The sequence below is a fragment of the Mustela nivalis genome, assembly GCF_964662115.1.
Source record: "Mustela nivalis genome assembly, chromosome: 12".
Taxonomy (NCBI): domain Eukaryota; kingdom Metazoa; phylum Chordata; class Mammalia; order Carnivora; family Mustelidae; genus Mustela; species Mustela nivalis.
This window is the reverse complement of record NC_139031.1, coordinates 74,250,003-74,268,967: the sequence shown is the minus strand read 5'-3', so window position 1 is coordinate 74,268,967 and position 18,965 is coordinate 74,250,003. Positions and strand designations below refer to the sequence as shown.

General features: G+C 32.1%; 1 long non-coding RNA gene across 3 annotated transcripts in view; it reads right to left on the bottom strand.

Annotated features, from left to right (window-relative positions):
- Positions 1-1,143: 1,143 nt before the first annotated feature.
- The window catches only part of LOC309845820, a 220,128-nt gene continuing 202,306 nt past the window's right edge, over positions 1,144-18,965 (bottom strand). For all 3 annotated transcript variants that reach the window (XR_014301517.1, XR_014301518.1, XR_014301519.1), the window contains 3 exons: positions 5,609-5,720; positions 4,489-4,557; positions 1,144-1,223 (listed from right to left, as the gene is read on the bottom strand). This is a non-coding gene — a long non-coding RNA (uncharacterized lncRNA). The remainder of the gene's footprint in view (positions 1,224-4,488; positions 4,558-5,608; positions 5,721-18,965) is intronic.

Genomic DNA, 18,965 nt, shown 5'->3' with positions numbered 1-18,965 from the left:
CCGATAGTAGTAGGGAAAATAATTCATGAAATTTTGACCCATGAAATTTTCTTATTTTACAAATCCACAGTCTAGGAGCTTAAATTTTCAATGAAAATAAATGGTACAGCTGACCCCTGAACAATGCAGGGTTTAGGGGCCATTGACCCCTGCAGTCAAAAATGTGTGTATAACTTTTGACTCCACAAAAACTTAACTACTAATAGCCTAATGTTCACAAGAAGCCTTACTCATGACAAAAACAGTCAATTAACAGACATTTTTCATGTTATAGGTATTAAATACTGTATTCTTATAACAAAATAAGGTAAAGAAAATGTAATCAAAAAATCATAAGGAAGAGAAAATACATTTATAGTATTGTACTGTGTTTACTGATAAAAAATCCTCATATAAAGTGGACCCAAACAGTTCACACCCATGTTGTTTAAGGATCACCTGTACTCCTAATGTTTTTCCAGCTCTGACATTGGTTAGTTGTTTTTGAAGATTATATTTCTAACTATCCTATTTTCTTTAACATGATAGAGGCAGATAATAGCCAGAGATTGTAGGAGCATCCCTATCCCATGGGTTACATGAGTGGATACATTAGTAGATATGTTTTTCTTGATCTTACCTTTTGAACATATTCCAAGGAAACCTTGAAAAAATTTGTTTTTATTAAATGTCCAGGTAGGTTTCCTTTTTCAATTCCCTAAGCAAACAATCATTTATTATCTTTTGCTTTCTCTAGAAATTAGAAAACACACAGGAGATTCATTTCATGTAATTTTTAGAGGTTGTTTATATTACCATGACATCATAAAACCATTTATTATATATCCTTCTTGCATGTGTATTCTATCTTATGTACTACACAAGATGTTCCCTTTCACAAAGATTTTTGCATCCAGAATAAATAAACCTTTGGGAGGAATGTGAGTGAAGCTAAAATTATCTAAGAGAAAAATAAGTGATATTTTAATAATTTTTGAGTATTTTCATTCCTATATTTCACATATGTCCTGAAAATATATACAACTAAGAATATCAAATCATAAGATCCTTCGCAAATGTTTCTTTTAAAAGTGCAGGGACTGGACTCAGCATTTTATAGTTATTCATTATCTTCTAGAATAGATCAACTAAAATTAAGCTTACCTTTTCACTTCGTAAACAGCAGTGGATGGATGTCTGTTGTATTTCAGGAGGAAAAAAGGTATCCTATAGACTTCATAGAACTGTGCAAATAGAATGGCTTAATTAACATTGTGTTATTGAAATCTGGAAATGGAAGTATGATTAAATATTTCTAAAGAATGGAAAATTTGGGGTGCCTGGGTGGCTCAGTGGATTAAGCCGCTGCCTTCGGCTCAGGTCATGATCTCAGGGTCCTGGGATCGAGTCCCACTTCGGGCTCTCTGCTTGGCAGGGAGCCTGCTTCCCTCTCTCTCTGCCTGCCTCTCTGCCTACTTGTGATCTCTGTCTGTCAAATAAATAAAATCTTAAAAAAAAAAAAAGAATGGAAAATTTCAGGGGCCCCTGGGTGGCTCAGTGGGTTAAAGCCTCTGCCTTTGGCTCAGGTCATGATCTCAGGGTCCTGGAATGGAGCCCTGCATCAGGCTCTCTTCTCAGCAGGGAGCCTGTTTCCCCTTCTCTCTCTGTCTGCCTCTCTGCCTATTTGTGATCTCTGTCAAATAAATAAATAAAAATCCTTTAAATAAATAGATAAAGTATGGAAAACTTCAGGAAAAATCAGCTTTTGTGTTGACTGTCCTTAACGTTGCCAGCTATTTCATTAAAATCCAAGAAGAGTCCTTGCTTTTCTTCTGTGAGGAATTTATTGATTTTATAAAATATTTATAACCAGGTGTCCTTCTAATGTCTTACTTGGTGATAAATCTCATAAGATTTTATGTCCAAAAATGAAAGGCCTCAGAAGAAGTCATCATTTTGTTGTGGTGGTGGTGGTGGTGGTGATGGTGTATGTCTGTGTGTCTTGCCTCCATGGCCATTTATTTAGACATTCAAATGCTATGAAGAGAAGTCATCCAGAATGGAACAACTTTTAACGGAGAAATAAAGATGAAATTCATCATATACCTCTGTAAGTTTCCATAAAAACTGTCACTGGTCAGCATTTCTTAGATTAATCAGTGGTAAATATGTAATACTCTTAATAATATTATCTATTTTAAATTTAAATGCTTTAATCTTAAGGAATTCATAGAAAACTTTTCCAAATGTTTCAATGAAAATAAATGTCATGGAATCCCCCATAATGTAGCATTCTGATAATTATTTTTGAAAATAGTCTTTTTTTTTTTTACTATACAACAGTATTACAATATTTTTGACATTGTTCCCTATGCTATGCTTTTCATCTCTGAAACTAGCATCATCTTGTATGTTGATTATACATCAATAAATAAATAAAAATTTTAAAATGCATCCTTTTTATCTTCACATTCTTTTATAATTACTTAGATTTGTCATTTAACTAATACATCCTAGAATTTCATTTAAAACCTGGAACTCAACAGTTTTATTTTATCTAGTGCTTACTATATCCTGCTACCACAGGCAAACACATTCTGTTTGAAACAATTTCAAAAAACTGAAGCTAAGTCACATTAAAAGAACTATAATGAAACTAGCTGTCGTCCATTTGCCATCCAGCCTTAAAATACTTTTTTAAATTTTATTAAACTGAAAATATCCAACTGGCGAGTGTACTTTATGAACATGAAGTCATTTTAAGAGAGAAAGCCCTACAGGAGAAATCAAGAGAAGGACTTTTAGTGCTGTCTCTGATATCAGTTAGCTATCTACTCTTCAGTAAGTCTTCTAAAATCATTGTTTGGTCATCTGTAAAGTGGATTATAAGACCTATCCAAATGATAAAGTTTTACTATGTCTTGAAGAAGCTAACATATATGGAAGTCTTTTGAAATTTATAACATTCTCAAATTTTAGTGTATTAGTGAATCAATTCTACTTACATTTACTTATGTATTAGTTTACTCACATCTCTATTTCACTTTCAGTTATAATTAGAGTTACAAAATTTTCAAGAAAAAAGTGTTGGATAGGCGCAGGATTATAAGATTAATAAATCTGATGATTTGGAAAATCTAGATTTTTTTCACCCTGCTCCAAAACTTCAATGTGTGTGTGTGTGTGTGTGTGTGTGTGTGTGTGTGTGTGTTTGTGTGTGTGTCTATGATCTTTACTTTGAGAATTGTACATTAAGAAATTCCAGCCCAAAGATCTACTTTATGTATGTTTCTGCCCATGCTGGAGCATACTCCCAGGAAGAGGTAGTAGGCTGAGTTTGTAAAGTATTATGATTCACTTTGTTTACAACCCTATCATCAATTTAATTATAGCAACAAAAAGCAACTCATTAAAAGGTACATGATATATTTTCTGGTACTGTGTCTGGCTAATAGAAGTCTTTTTGTTTAAAAAAAAAATTAGACTGTCTTACCCAAAGCAAGTCACTTAGTAGTCTAATGCATATCCCCACACTAATGATTAAGAATACAAGATAATAACATACATGCTGCTAGTGAACTAAAATTCAATCACCATAACGATATCAAGACTATGAATGATGTTATTATATACACTCATATAACACTGACTTAGCATTCAGTATTAGTTTGTAGACAAATAATGATCTGTATATGTTTAAAATACTAAAATTTAAGGGGTGCTTCATTGACTTCAGTCGGTGGAACATGTAACTCTTGATCTTTGTGTTGTTAAGTTCAAGTCACACACTGTGTGTAGAGATTAATTTCAAAAATAAAATCTTAAAAAAAAACCTAAAATTTAAGATGAAAGTGTCCTTAAAAGTCTGAAAACTCTAATATCTAAAAGAGGTTTCAAAATTTAAAATACCTCAGGACATTCAGCAGTATCTATCAAAGTGTTATTCCTTCTTATTATACATAATCCACATTTGCTTTCAAGAATACTCAATGCAAAATAACATTTGTCCCCAGTGAGTCTCTTCCCATGAAAATATTTGTTAAATCTCCTTTAATCCAGGTTAAAATCCATGATGACTCAAAATCTTTTTCAAAGTTGACCTACTCATGTGGGCTGCTCGGATTTGTAATCAGGTCTAAAATCTATCCCACATAATACCTTCTGACTAATCTTTAAGTGACCTATGTATATCAGCATCAGATATTTGTTAGTTACCCACTCACTAGGCACAGAGCCTTAGGGAAATTCAGAGAGTAAAATTTAAATACTGTTATTCAGTACTATGGAATCCAAGACAAAGACGACACACAAGGAAATTTCCTGAGTTTAGTCACGGATATCCATAGCAAATGTTACTGGCAAATATTTTACAGTTTCACAACTGTAAAGTACAAGACAGAACAATGTGATCTATTGGAGCAATGGTTTTACCTCATAATACAATCAACTTTACCTGCCTCAGAAAGTATTCATCGGATTGTTTGTCATTATGGCTTTGCTTTGACTCACCTGTTCCCCTCTCTGGCTGGGTAACCAGACCGATGAGTTTGAACAGATCCATCTTCCTTATCTAAATATCTGGAACATTTTAAATAGATACCATATCATTATAGGTATGATCAGAAACCAATGTTACTGTTCAACAATGTTTACTATGTGTAACTACTGTTTCTTCAAATTTAAATATCTTAAAAAGTGAAATTGATGACTTATACGTATGTATTCCTAGTCAAGCACTAACCTGAACACATCAAAGGCATATGCAAAATATGTATCAATTATTTGTTGATTAATAAAAGCCAAAGGAGTATAATTTGCTCAATAATATTTAAATAGTTCATTTAGTGTTCTAAGAAAACTTGCCACAGGCTCAGTAATATGTAACCATCTTTTATAAATATCAGTAACTCTGACAAAGATAATGGTACTTTTTTTTTCTTTTAAACCCACCACCAAACTACTGGTAAGTCAAAGGTCTGGAAAGGTACTCAAATTATTTCCAGTCTTAATGTATAAACTAAGAATTTTTCTGCTTAAGGAAATTTCACAATGGTCATATTTTCACTTTAAATTACAACCAGGTAATATTTTAGGAAGACAAAAGTTGTCAAGATGTATTTGTTTGTCATGGTTACTTAAGTAATAAATGCTAATAGGAAAAATTCAGTAATCAAGCATAATTGCCAGGTTAGCTCATCAAATTGAGAATATAATTATAGTATTGTTTCAAGGCATAAATTTAACATTCTTAATAAAGATTCATGTTTTAATGGTAACAGTTATTTATATATATATATATATAAACTTTTATGATGTCTGAATTATTTTCTAAGCAATAAAAATTTTCTATACTTTTTAAAAATATCTCTATATAACTCTCTCTCTCCCAATTTGAGAAATAAAAAAGAGAAGTTTGTTGTAGGCAAAGCAAAGACTAATAATTAAGTGCAGGTAACATTTAGGATTTCCATTTGTTCTTCCAGTTTCTGAAGGCAATTCTCTTCCTTTATCTATTCCTGAAAAACAAATTTCTCTGTGTGTGTATGTGTGTGCATGTGTGGGTTAACAAAAAGAGCGTAGATAAAACATACATATCCTTATCACCTCTTTGTGAGTTCATGACTCTTACCTCAGGAATGAAGGCTATCAGTCTTGGTCATTCCTTCTCTTTGAATATATGTGGCTTTTGATAAGAGACCATGTTAATGACTCCTTAGATAAAAGATCTTTTCTGAGAGTTCCTGTCAAAAAACAAAAACAAAAAACATGAAGAATAAATTGGGTATCAGAGCATCATAAAAAAAATGGGTATAGGACAATCACAGTATGAAAACCCAGTAACAGAAACTCAAATCTTTTATGTCTCCACTGCTTCATAGTCAAGTGTTATTTCTCATTGTTTTATTTCATTCTAGGAATGGGAAATGGAATGAAGAGGGGCAGACTGTCTAATCACTATTGGCTCACTTGGTTGATTTCTCTCAGAAGAAAAATGTTTAATAACACTAAATTTTCTCTTCCCTGGTTAAGACGTTTTGACCACCATAGTTAGAATTTATTTGTAATGTATTTTTTAGTCAAAAGATATAAGTTGCAAGCTCTGATTATATGTGAACACTAGGAAAATATTTGCTTTAATTTTACAATTTTAATTTTAATTTTAAATACTAAATAAGTATTAATTAAATTTAAAGGAAAAATAAAAACATCTTGTGAGCTATCCCTATGACACAGCCTACTTCCCTCACTATCCCCAACACAAGATTAAGTAATTACATAACTGCATTATCTATACGTTATAAATTTTAATGATATTTTAAAGGCAAAGTGTGATTTAAGTAAATCAAATATTAATATACTATGTAAAAAGCAAATTAATACAAACATATGTAATAGGGGAAATGTTTCTTTACACATATTGCCATTCCTGATTAGTAATCTTATTATTAAGAAAATATTTTACAGGGACACCTGGGTGGCTTGGTTGCTTGAGCAGCTGCCTTCAGCTCAGGTCATAATCCCAGTGTCCTGGGATCGAGTCCCGCACTGGACTTCTTGCTCAGTGGGGAGTCTGCTTCTCTCTCTCCCTTGGCCTGCCACTCTGCCTGCTTGTGCTCTCTCTTTATATATCAAATAAATAAATAAAATCTTTTAAAAAAAGGAATATATTTTATTATTTAGTACATGGAGTGCTCTACACTGACTTTTTCATCCTTCTTTCATAATTGTCTCATATATACTTAAAGTTTGAAATATCTTAAATCTTTTGTATAAAACTATATATAAATTGCCATAGTTTTAGTATATTCTAAGATTATACTGCTAAAGAAATTATGGTAATCCTTTTCCATACTAAAGATAAAATTGCATTTAACTATATATTACCAAAATAATCATTTGAAAACTGAAAAACATTTTTGTTTTATTTCACTAGCCTTTTAAAATGATTTTTAGGGTCTCCTGGGCTCAGTGGGTTAAAGCCTCTGCTTTCGGCTCAGGCCATGATCCCTGGGATTGAACCCCACATCAGGCTCTCTGCTCAGCAGGGAGTCTGCTTCCTCCTCTCTCTCTCTCTCTCTCTCTGCCTGCTGCTCTGCCTGCTTGTGATCTCTGTCTGTCAAATAAATAAATACAATCTTTAAAAAAATAAAATAAAATAAACTTATTTTTAATATATACAGTTGCTCTATATAAAGTACTAAAATATTGCTAACACTAGATAGGTTGTCGTCTACTTGGGATGGTTTCAGAATGACTCCAGTTAACAACAAGTATGTCACCTAAATGAAAATGGAATTTATGTACTAACTCTGTTTCTAAAGTAAGAATGGAAGACACCTTTTGAACATTATTCTCTTCCTGACTCTGGAATAGGCTTTCACTTAAAGTATCTAATTTAAACTTCATTATGTCTCTACCACCCTAAAGTATCTATCCACATCATTTAGGTTGGGAAACTTATACTCAGAGACCAGGTAATTTCCTTGTGGTATTTTTGTAATCAGAGCTGATTTGTTGTTATTTGTATACTAACTTTTCACAATAAATATGTCTCAAAAGCCTGTACACATATGACAAGCTAAAATTGATTTACAGTAAGTGATGTTCGGGTATGGGAACTCTAAGTGAAGTTATATGTAAATTCTAGAGTTAGACTACAACTTTATCCAAGCTTTCTAGAGGCAGGATTTAAAATGTAGTCATTTTTATGGCATATAGCATCCATAAGTTAAAAATAAACAGGTGCTTAGGAAAAGCACATTGATAATCTGAGACTAAAGAGAAATTACCCTCTTTTTATAATGTCCTGTTGTGATCACTAACATTTCAAGAGTTTCATAAAATCATTTCTGAAAACCAATGTAGTTTAATGATGTGATACCATCTTGTAATGAAGAATGATTATTTTGGCAGCAATTTATTGGTTGACAGAAAAAGAAGAGGCTTTTCCTTTAGGAGAATTTTATATATCCATTGAAAATAATGCTTTCAAAAATATTTATTGCCTTAGGTAATGGTCACAATAAAATGTTAAGTGGGGATAATTTATATTTCACAATAAAATGTTAGGTGGAAGAATATAAAATTTATATTTTCGTACACTTAACATATTTAAGTTTTCTTATAAACTCCTTTCTAAATCTAACATAAATGCTTCTAATTTGTTCCTACTGGAAACAGAAGTAATATCATTAAATACGTACTAATTAGATCATACTTCTTTCTACCCACAGCCTTTTAAGTAACATTTTAGTAATATTCCGTAATATCACAACATAGTGAGGCAAGATAAGGACCATTAATAATTCTCTTTCAAATACAAGTTCTCCATATTTTTTTATTTCACCAAGAGAATGGATTGGTAGTTTACCAATGGTCAGAAAATCTAAATTCCAATTTGCCATAGTACTGTAGGACCTTCAAATGCACAACAGCACATTGCTTCTTAAGATGATGCCTGTGTGCATAGGTAAAAATAGACATTGAAGTGTTGTAAGGAACACACCCTTCTACCCATTACCATTTGCCTGGCAGGTCAACTAGCCTCAGGCCAAAATACATCATTTCAGATCACCAGGCTAACAATTTTCCAGTTCCCAGTTCTCTAGTAAGAAGAATCAACACATTTCAGAAAACAGAAAATATAACCTTCAAAACATTTTGGAAACCTGCAAAGATATAAACCAGGCTTTTCATAATTGGTGTAAAATTTAAAGACACTTCCATTTATAATTGGCTTTCAGTAGAATTTCTTTCTTAGATATTTTTTCTATGGTATATTTAATATTTTCTACTGTCCTTGATAATAGTTCCTTAAATAAATATTATAAGAGTTCAGCTTAATTACAAAGTCAAGGCAGACAAATTGGAAAGCACACATACATACACACACACACACACACACACACACACACAAAACAAAACAAAAACCAGAAAGGAAAAAAAAAATCACCATTGCCAAAATTTGATATCTACCAGTTTTCCTTTCTATTCAGTTAAAAACATACACATTTTTAAGTTATTTCATAATATACACACTATTTTTTAGAATTTTCTCAATTCTAGCGATGTATTTTGCAACATAAATTTTGGGAGCTAAATATTATTCTGTCATATGGATATACTATCATTTACTTAACTGAGGTTATTGCCATTTTTCTTTTTGCTATTAGAAATAAAGCTATATGGTGCACCCTTACAGACATATTTTCACATATGAATTTTCCTATAAATTCCAAGAATTTTAATATTTAAGTCAAAATATGAAACATATTTTAAATTCCATTGCCAAAAGAGAATTTTGTGGTTTCATCATTTTTCCCTGCTTAAAGCAGCATGAGAGTGCTCCTCTCTAAAAAGTCTATAAAACAATGGATTTCCTTTACTTTTCCAATTTTATTAATAAATATTACATGTTACAAGATCATTTTCAGAGTGAAAACTTGAAAGAATTAATCTCCACTATAAGAAACACTAAAGGATTTTCTGTAGGCTAAAGGAAAGTGGTATCAGTTGGGAACGGTTTTGTAAGAAGTAATGAAGAACACCAGAAAAAAATTTGGACAGCAAATATTAAGGACCATTGAAATTATTATTCCTATACCTACACATTTTTTTTTGTTTCCTTGGAGACAATTTACCATGTAAAGTAGAATTATAACAAAAATGGTTTAATAATAATTATATAGTCAATCTTCAACAGTAGGAAAGAATATGCAATGGAAACAAGACAGTTTCTTCAACAAATGGTGTTGAGAAAACTGGACAGCTACATGCAAAAGAATGAAAATGGACCACTTTCTTATACTATACCCAAAAATGAATTCAAAATAGATTAAGGACTTAAATGTAAGACCCTAAACCATAAAAATCCTAGAAGAGAGCACAGGCAGTAATGTCTCTGACATCAGCCACAGCAACATTTTTCTAGATAAGTCTCCTGAGGTGAGAGAAATAAAGTAAAAATAACCTATTGGGACTACATCAAAATAAAAAGCTTCTGCACAGTGAAGGAAACAATAAAAAAAAAACTAATAGGTAATCAAATGAATGGGAGAAGATATTTATAAATGACCCATTCAATAAAGGGTTAGTATACAAAATATATAAGGAACTTAAAAATTCAAGCCCCCAGAAATGAATAATCCAATTAAAAAATGGGCAGGAGACATGAACAGACATTTTTCCAAAGAAGACATACAGATGGCTAACAGACACATGAAAAGATGCTTAATATCACTCACTATCAGGGAAGTGCAAAACTATGAGATATCAACTCATACTTCTCAGAATGGCTAAAATCAAAAACACAGAAACGAATGTTGGCAAGGATGTGAAACAAGTAACCCTTGTACACTGTTGGTGAGGATGCAAACTGGTGCAACCCTCTGGAAAACAGTATGGAGCTCCCTCAAACAGGTAAAAATAGAACTAACCTAGGATCCAGCAATTGCCCTCCTAGGTATTTACCCAAAGAATACAAAAATATTAATTAAAAGGATACACCCAAGGTTTACAGCAGTATTATCTACAATAGCAAATTATGGAAACAGCCTAAGTGTCCATTGACAGATGAATGAATAAAGAAGAAGTGGCCTACATACACATATATGCATATACATATACATATACATATACATATACATATACATATACATATACGTAGAATATTATTCAGCCATGAATAATGGATTCTGGTCATTTGCAACAACATAGATGGAGCTAGAGAATATTATGCTAAACAAAGTCAGTCAGTCAGAGAAAGACAAATACCATATGATTTCACTCATATGTGGAATTTAAGAAACAAAACAAATGAGCAAAGAGGAAAAAAAGAGAGAGAGAGAGGCAGACCAAGAAACAGACTCTTAACTATAGAAAACAAGCTAATAGTTACCAGAGGGGAGGGCATGAAGACAGGGGTTAATAGGTGAAGGGGCTTAAGGAGGGCACTTGTCTTGGTGAGTACTAGATGATATATAGAATATGGAATTACTATATTGTACACCTCAAACTAATGTAACACTGTAGGTTAACTATATTGGAATTAAAATAAAAACTTAATAAAAATGGTTTTTATAGAATGTTAAGAAGTAAAATATATGACAACTGAAAATATATTTTTATAAATTTCTTAAACTGCTCTTAAATATTTTTAATGTTTGTCATAATAAATTATATGTGCATATTTTATTATCTAAAGAAACACCCCAAAAGTATAAAGAAGAGTAACTAAAATGCCATAATATAAAATGGAATGCAAAAACATATGCTGTCCACTATGGATTTTTCGTACATAGCTTTTATTATGTTGAGGTAATTTTCTTCTATTCTTCATTTGAGTATTTTTATCATTAAAGTATGTTGAATTTTGTCAAATATTTTTTGTACATCAAGTAAAATGATCATGTGGTATTTTTTCCCTTTATCCTATTAATGTGGTGTACTACATTGGTCAATTTTTGTATATTAAGTCAACTTGTATTCCAGGAATGAACCCCACTCGCTCATTGTGCATAATCCTTTAATGTGCTACTGAATTTAGTGTAGTAATTTGTTGAAGATTTCTGCATCAATGTTCATAAGTAATATGGGTCTATAGTTTTCTTTACCTGTAGTGTCTTTGGCTTTGATACCAGAGCAATGCTGGTCTCACAGAGTAAGTTAGGAAGTGTTTCTTCTCTTCAAATTTTTGGATGTTAGAAATGGATTAGTGTTAGTTATTCTCTGAATATTGTATAGAATTCACTAGTGAAGTCACCAGGTCTAAGCATTTTGTAAGTTATTTGTGATTGCTGATTCACTCTCCCTACTAATTATAAATCTATTCAGATTTTCCAAATGCTTGTGACTTGGTCTTGGTAGGTTTTGTCGTATCTTCTTGTTATGCCGAAACTTTCACTAATACATAATGTCCTTTGAGTCTTATAATATTTTTCATTTAAGTTAAAACTTTTGTCTGATGTTAGTATAGACAGTCTTATTCTTTTTGGTTATTATTTGCATTGAGTATCTTTTCCCATTCTTTCAATTTTAATCTACTCATATCTTTGGATACAAAGTGAGTCTCTTGTAGACAGTATATAGCTGGATCATGTGTATGTTTATTTTCCATTCTATCAATCTCTGTCTTTTTATTGGAAAGTCTAAGCCATTTATACTCAAAGCCATTAGGAATAAGAAAAACTCATTTCTGTCATTTTGTTATTTGTTTTCTATATGTCTTCTAGCCTTTTTGTCCTTCATCTTCTACATTACTGTCTTCTTTCATATAACCTGGTTTTTTTGTTCATTTGCTTGTTTTTGTAGTGAAACATTTAACTTCCTTTGTCCTTTCCTTTTGTGTATATTCTTTGGCTATTTACTTCATTGTTACTGTGGAATTTACATTTGACATCTTAAAATTATAACACTCAAATTTCAGTTTATATCATCTTACCTTCTATATCATACAAAAACTGCTCCTTTAATAGCTCTACCCTCACATCTTTCAGTTGTTGATGCCACAAATTATATCTTTATACATCATGTGGCCCAAAACATAAACTAGTGATTCTTTTAAATTCATCAGTCTCTTAAATTATGTAAAAGACAAAAAGTTGGGGGGGGGGAGAAAACAAAAAATGGAGTTACAAAGCATTGTTACAGTGATATTAGCTTTTATAATTACCCATGTATTTACCATTATGGAGATCTGTATTTCTACATATCTTTACATTACTCTATAGTGTCCTTTTATTTCACCCTGCAGGACTCCCCTAAGCATTTCTTGCAATATAGGTCTAGGGGTAACAAATCCTTCATTCTTTATTTATCTGAGAATGCCCTAGTTTCTCCCCTCATTTTTGAAGGACAGTTTTGTTGGATATAAAATTCTTGACAGGTTTTTTTTTCTTTTATAATTTTGAAAGTTAATGGTTTCTGTTATTGTTCCTGCTTTTTGTTGTTATAGATTCCTTTTGTGTCAAGTAGAGATATTAATATGAGGTCCTTTCAAGTCTTCTGAACCTGCACTTTTCTCTGAACACATGTAGTCACTTTCTCATTTTCCTCATATAACCAGTTGCTTTTGCATGTCATAGTTTTCAATATCTGGTTTCAAAAGGTGGAAAAATTTTAAATGAAGAGGAGATATAACACTGGTTATTTAAATTCCCTGGAAGTCTTTTCATTCATAGGTGCAGGGGCTTGCAACAATGGAAGGAAATACAATAATAAGGACTGCTAAGTTCTTTGTCTCTACTTCTCTGATTAGAATCAGTAATCAGAACAGAGATTCCCCATGGTTTGAAGAATAGAACCCTTTTTGCTCCCCCTGGCTCCTGCAAGCTGTGTGGAACTACTTTAGAACATATGAGAGATGGGTACTGCTGCTACAGTAAGAACTGAAGTTGACCAAAATTAACCACAAGTTACTGTCCAAGCCTTCCCCAGAGATTGCAAGATCTACATGGACTCCAGAGTTCCAGGACAAATACATCAGAAAAATTCTGCCAGAACAATTATTGTCTATGTAGGGAGACATATTCTGGAATCTGCTTCCAGGAATTCCACCATCTTCTAAGAAACCTCTTTCCAGAAGTGTATAGTTTTAAATGCTATATTAGAATATTTTAAAGGTGTAAGTCAATGATTTCTGTTCCATGTTTAAAATCTATAGAATATTCAAAATATAAACTACAGTTATTAGAAGAATCAAAATAAAGGAATAATAAAAATTCAAGTAGAAATAAGAAATAGAAAAAGAAAAATGATACAGAAAATTAACAAAATCAGTTAGTATTTTGAAATAATCAGTGAAATTAAGAAACCCCTAGAATGAATATGAATAAAGACACAATACCAATACTGTGTATGATTGATACTTACACTAAAAGTATTATGATGGACTATCATTAATAACTTTATGGCATTAAATTCAACAACTTAGATTACATGGAAAATGTATTGGAAGACACAAATTACTAAAATTGACCAGAAAAGAAACTGAAACTCTATAGAGCCCTCTTTCCAAGAAAGTGATTAAATTTGTAATTAAACAATCTCCCATCCAAAAAAAAAAAAAAAAAAATCCTTTAGGTCCAGATGGCATCACCAGTAAATCCTAATAGATATTTAAATAAAAACTAATACAAGTCCTACACAAAATCTTTCAGGAAACAGAAGAGAAAGGAAGTTGCACCATATTGAGTTACTTTATAAGGTTAATATTACTGATTATCACAATCAGATAAGAACATTATAAGAAAATAAATTTATAAAACTTCAAAAAATATATTCAAAAATCCTTTTAAAATATTAGTTAATCAAATCCAACCATATATAAACATTGTATACTATGATCAAGTTAAATATATTCAAGGAATTCAAGAGAAGTTTAATTTAGGATACTCTATCAATATAATTCACTACTGTAACAGTTTAAGACTAAAAGTCATATGATTGTTTTACTAAATGGAGAAATGGCATCTGACAAAAACAAAACAATCTCTGAATAAAAATCTCTCAGCAAATTGAGAAGAAAACCAATCTGATAAGAACCATGATCAATAAAAAATTACATCTTTTTTAACAGTATAATAGTAAATATTTTCCCTCTAACATGACATAAAAAGAAAAGATATCTAATCTAGCCACATCACCTGATCATGGCTTAAGAGTTAATATCCAGGGGCACCCAGGTGGCTCAGTGGCTTAGGGCCTCTGCCTTCGGCTCAGGTCATGATCTCAGGATCCTGGGATTGAGCCCTGCATCGGGCTCTCTGCCTGCTTCCCCTTCTCTCTCTGCCTGCTGCTCTGCCTACTTGTGATCTTTCTCTCTGTCAAATAAATAAATAAAGTCTTAAAAAAAAGAGTTAATATCCAATGCAAAAGAAAAAAACAACAAACAGATATGAAAGGAGGGAAAGTATCATTATTCACAGTTGAAAGGATTATGTATATAAAAAATCTTAAGAAACCTGCCCAAAAAACATACAAAAACAAAAAGCTACTGCAACTATTGTTTCAGGTTACAGAATTAATAGACATACAGCACTCATGTTTTTATTATACTAACAATGAACTATTTATTTGACAGAAAGTGAGAGCGCACAAGCAAGGGGAGTAGTAAGCAGAGGAAGAGGGGAAAGCAGGGTTCCTGGTGAGCAGAGAGCCCAATGTGGGGCTGGATCTGATCCTGGGATTATGGGATCATGACCTGAGTCAAAGGCAGATGCTTAACGCTTAATCAACTGAGTGACCCAGGTGCCCCTAACAATGAACATTTAAAAACAAATTTTTTAAATAATATTTAAAATAGCACCAAAAATGCTTAGTTTAGATGTTTAGATTTAACAAAATTAAATACAAAACTTATATACTAATAATATAAAATGTTGCTAAGAACAATTGAATAAATAGAGATATATATCATTTTCATGGATTGCAAGACCAAATATTGTTAAGACACCAAGACTGATCTATAAATGCAACATAATCCCAATAAAAATTCTAACATATTTTGTACTAGAAAAAGATGAGAAAATTTTTTAATGTATTAGGAAAAGCAAAAAACAAAAGATAATTAAAGCTACCTTGAAAAACACCAAAGTTAGAAGATCTAACCTTTGACTTCAGGAACTTCGAATAAACCTACAATAATTAAGATGGTGTGGTAGTGATGAGAGCATAGACAAATAAATCAATGAAAAAGAACAGAGTGTTCAAAAATGTGTTCCATGCATTAGTCAAATGGTTTTTGACAAAGACACAAGAGAAATTCAAGCAAAAAAGGAAAATCTCTTCTAATAAGGGTATAGGAACAACTCAACATCCATATGAGAAAAAAAAAAAATACAGAATATAAAGTATGTAGCCAATACAAAGTATGCAGCCAAAACAGAAAGGGAGGTATGACATAGAGGTATGTCAAGCAATTCATTATTAAAGACATGTATTAATTTCTGCATTTTGTGTTTTTAAGGTTTAATGCTATTTGTCAGCTTTTTAAATTTGTAATATTTTATTATATTTTTCTCATGCTGAACAAATACCTCTTTCATAACAAATTTTGTGTTTTTAATTTTCTTTTTTTTTTTTTTTTTTGGTAAGGCCCTTTTCACCTAATTGAATAAGCTACAGATCCCACAAAACCTGATCTAACCCTGGTCCCAAGTTTGCCAGGTACCCAGCTTCGAATCACACAATCCAAATTGGCGCATTTTGCCAGGAACACAAAGTCAGGCCTATTCACAAAATCCTATTCACTTCTTTATTAATTAAGAAGCTCACGACTGTGAAATATTTCTCTTTCACAAGAGAAATTCTGTGTGAGTCACAGCAGGATTTCCCTTCATCTAATTTCAAAATTTTTTAAATTTTGAAGTGTTTTTCTATGGGAAAAAATGCAGTCATTAAATTGGATAATTTAAACAAAAAATTACTTTAGCACTTGATTCTGGTATTTCAACAAAAGAAAGAGTAATGATAAAGATTCTGTATGGAAGAGATTACCTTTTTTTGGGAGGACTACTTTATCAATATTTCTATTTAAAAAATGGGACTCTGAAGCAATGAATACAGATATAAGAATTCTGAATAACCTGAAGTAATAGTTTGCATTTGAAATTTTATCTAATGTGGATATTGCACTTATAGAAGAGAGATTTCTTCCTACCCTAAATGTCTTTATGAAAAATATCAGGACCCCAAGCACAATGTTTACCTATAAAATGTGTCCTATAAGATGTTCTGATAAGTAGAAAAATTGGGGCACAGGGCTGGGAAAGAAAACCCATTTCTCCAAATTTATTGAATTGGGTCTGTTTTGTTAAATTCCAATGTCAAATACCAGTATGGAAGGAATATATATTGTTACAAGTAATCAGGTAATCACTACACTTAGGAACAAAATAAATTCAGTAGTGAAATAGCAGGTTGTTGAATGTGTTTTGCTTTGTTTAAAATGTACCTTCTGTTTGTTTATAGGAAAGTAATTTAAAACAAAAAAAATTTATAAGCTCAACAGAGAACAAACTGATGTTTGGCAGAGGAAAGGGGGCTGGGCCAATTTGGTGAAGGAGAGCAGGAGATACAGGGCTTACAACTATAGACTGAATATGTCATAGGAATAAAATGTAGAGCATAGGTAATATGGCAAATGATACTGTAATAGCATTGTATGGTGACAGGTGGTAGCTACACTTGTGGTGAGCATAGTAAAATGAAATGTTGAACCACTCTGTCGTACACCTGAAACTCATATAACATTGTGTGTCAACTATACTCAAATAAAAAAATAAAAACAAAAATTTTAAGTTATAAATCTTCAGAGTTGAATTTAAACTATAAAATGTAATATAGACTAGGATCGACAAAATATCTGTATTATATACCTTTATTTAACATACACTAGGGTGCATCAGTGTCTCCAAATAACTGAAACTCAATAAAATATTTGTTGAATGAATGAGTTGTTAAAAACCATCTAGCAAACACTAATATTTATATCCTTAGTCTATTTGTCATAGCCTCCTCCAACTTGAACATGCAGAGAGTAAGACCATCCTTACCATCTGCTACACTTTGCAATGTTTTCTGAAACTTGAAGTGATAGGGTAGTGAAAAGACAACTACCATTCTTACTGTAAAAACACCACTTTTGGGGGTGCCTCAGTGGTTCAGTCTGTCTAGCACCAGACTCCTGATTTTCACTCAAGTCATTATCACACAGTTGTGAGATGGAATCCCATGTTGGATTCTGCCCTCAGTGCAATCTGCTTCAGATTCTTTCTCCCTCTGCCCCTCCCTCTTGTAGCAATCTCTCTAATATAAATAAATTTTTTAAAATCTAAATTGAAACTTTTAAAGCTAAACATAATTGAAAAGTATTTTTTGGTCATTTTTATCAGCTAAAAAAAAATGAGGAAAAAATTATTCTATCACATTTTAAAATATACACATAAGAGTTATTTTATACTACTTATAATTTGAAAACGCTAGAGATAAGTTTTATGTCCTTCAATTAGTCTCCAGTTACATTTTGATATAAGCAATACAGTGGAACATCTGTAGCCATTAAAAAAATATGGTAGACCTCTGCTTCCAGCTAAGAAGTTGTGAGTGACCAGATTTACCCTACCTGAAATGTCTGAAAAAAACTAACTGAATAAACAAATCAGAGGCTTTCAAAATATCAGACATTATGGGGCACCTGGGTGGCTCATTCAGTTAAGCATTTGACTCTTGATCTTAGCTCAGGTCGGATCTTTGTGCATTGGAGTCCCACAACTAGCATGGAGCTTATTAAAAAAAAAAAAAAAATCAGACATTAAGCAATGAAGACAATGAGATGAGCTTTGTGATTATTCCAGCTTACTGCCTGCCAGGTGTAAGCTTGCATGCAGCAACTTGGGGAGAGAAAACCTAGCAGTGCTTGGCAGGGTCCCTAACATGAGACAGAGCTGAGACTCTTGAAAACCAAGGAAAAGAGAATTTGCAGATCAGAATAATGGGAAAATGAGAAAGAGCCCCAAAGATATGCCGAGGATCAAGTATTCATGTAACTACTGATCAGTGCATAAGTGTGAGGAAACTACCCAACACTGTGAGGAGGAGGCGATCATGTGAAATGATTACAGCAAACAGTGCTTGGAGCTCCCACGGGGCTGGGAATAATGCCTCTTCCCAACAGCCGGAGTAGAAATCTCATAATGACAGAGCGTGTAGCACTAACAAATGACTCCCTTCTGTGGTGTGGCAAAATTAATTCTAAACTGCATGTATCTACAGTCCCACCTAGCAAAGCTTAAAGCAAGACCCAAAGACATCAACCTATTTACAAATACCTGTATTCCAGAATAAAACTCAAGAATATTTTCAGAAATACAAAATACTCAAAAAGATAAATTTCACAAAACCTGGCATCCAATAAAAAATTACCAGGCATGTAAGCAAACTATTAATTTGACATTTAATTTATACACATAAATGGCCTTAAAGAAATT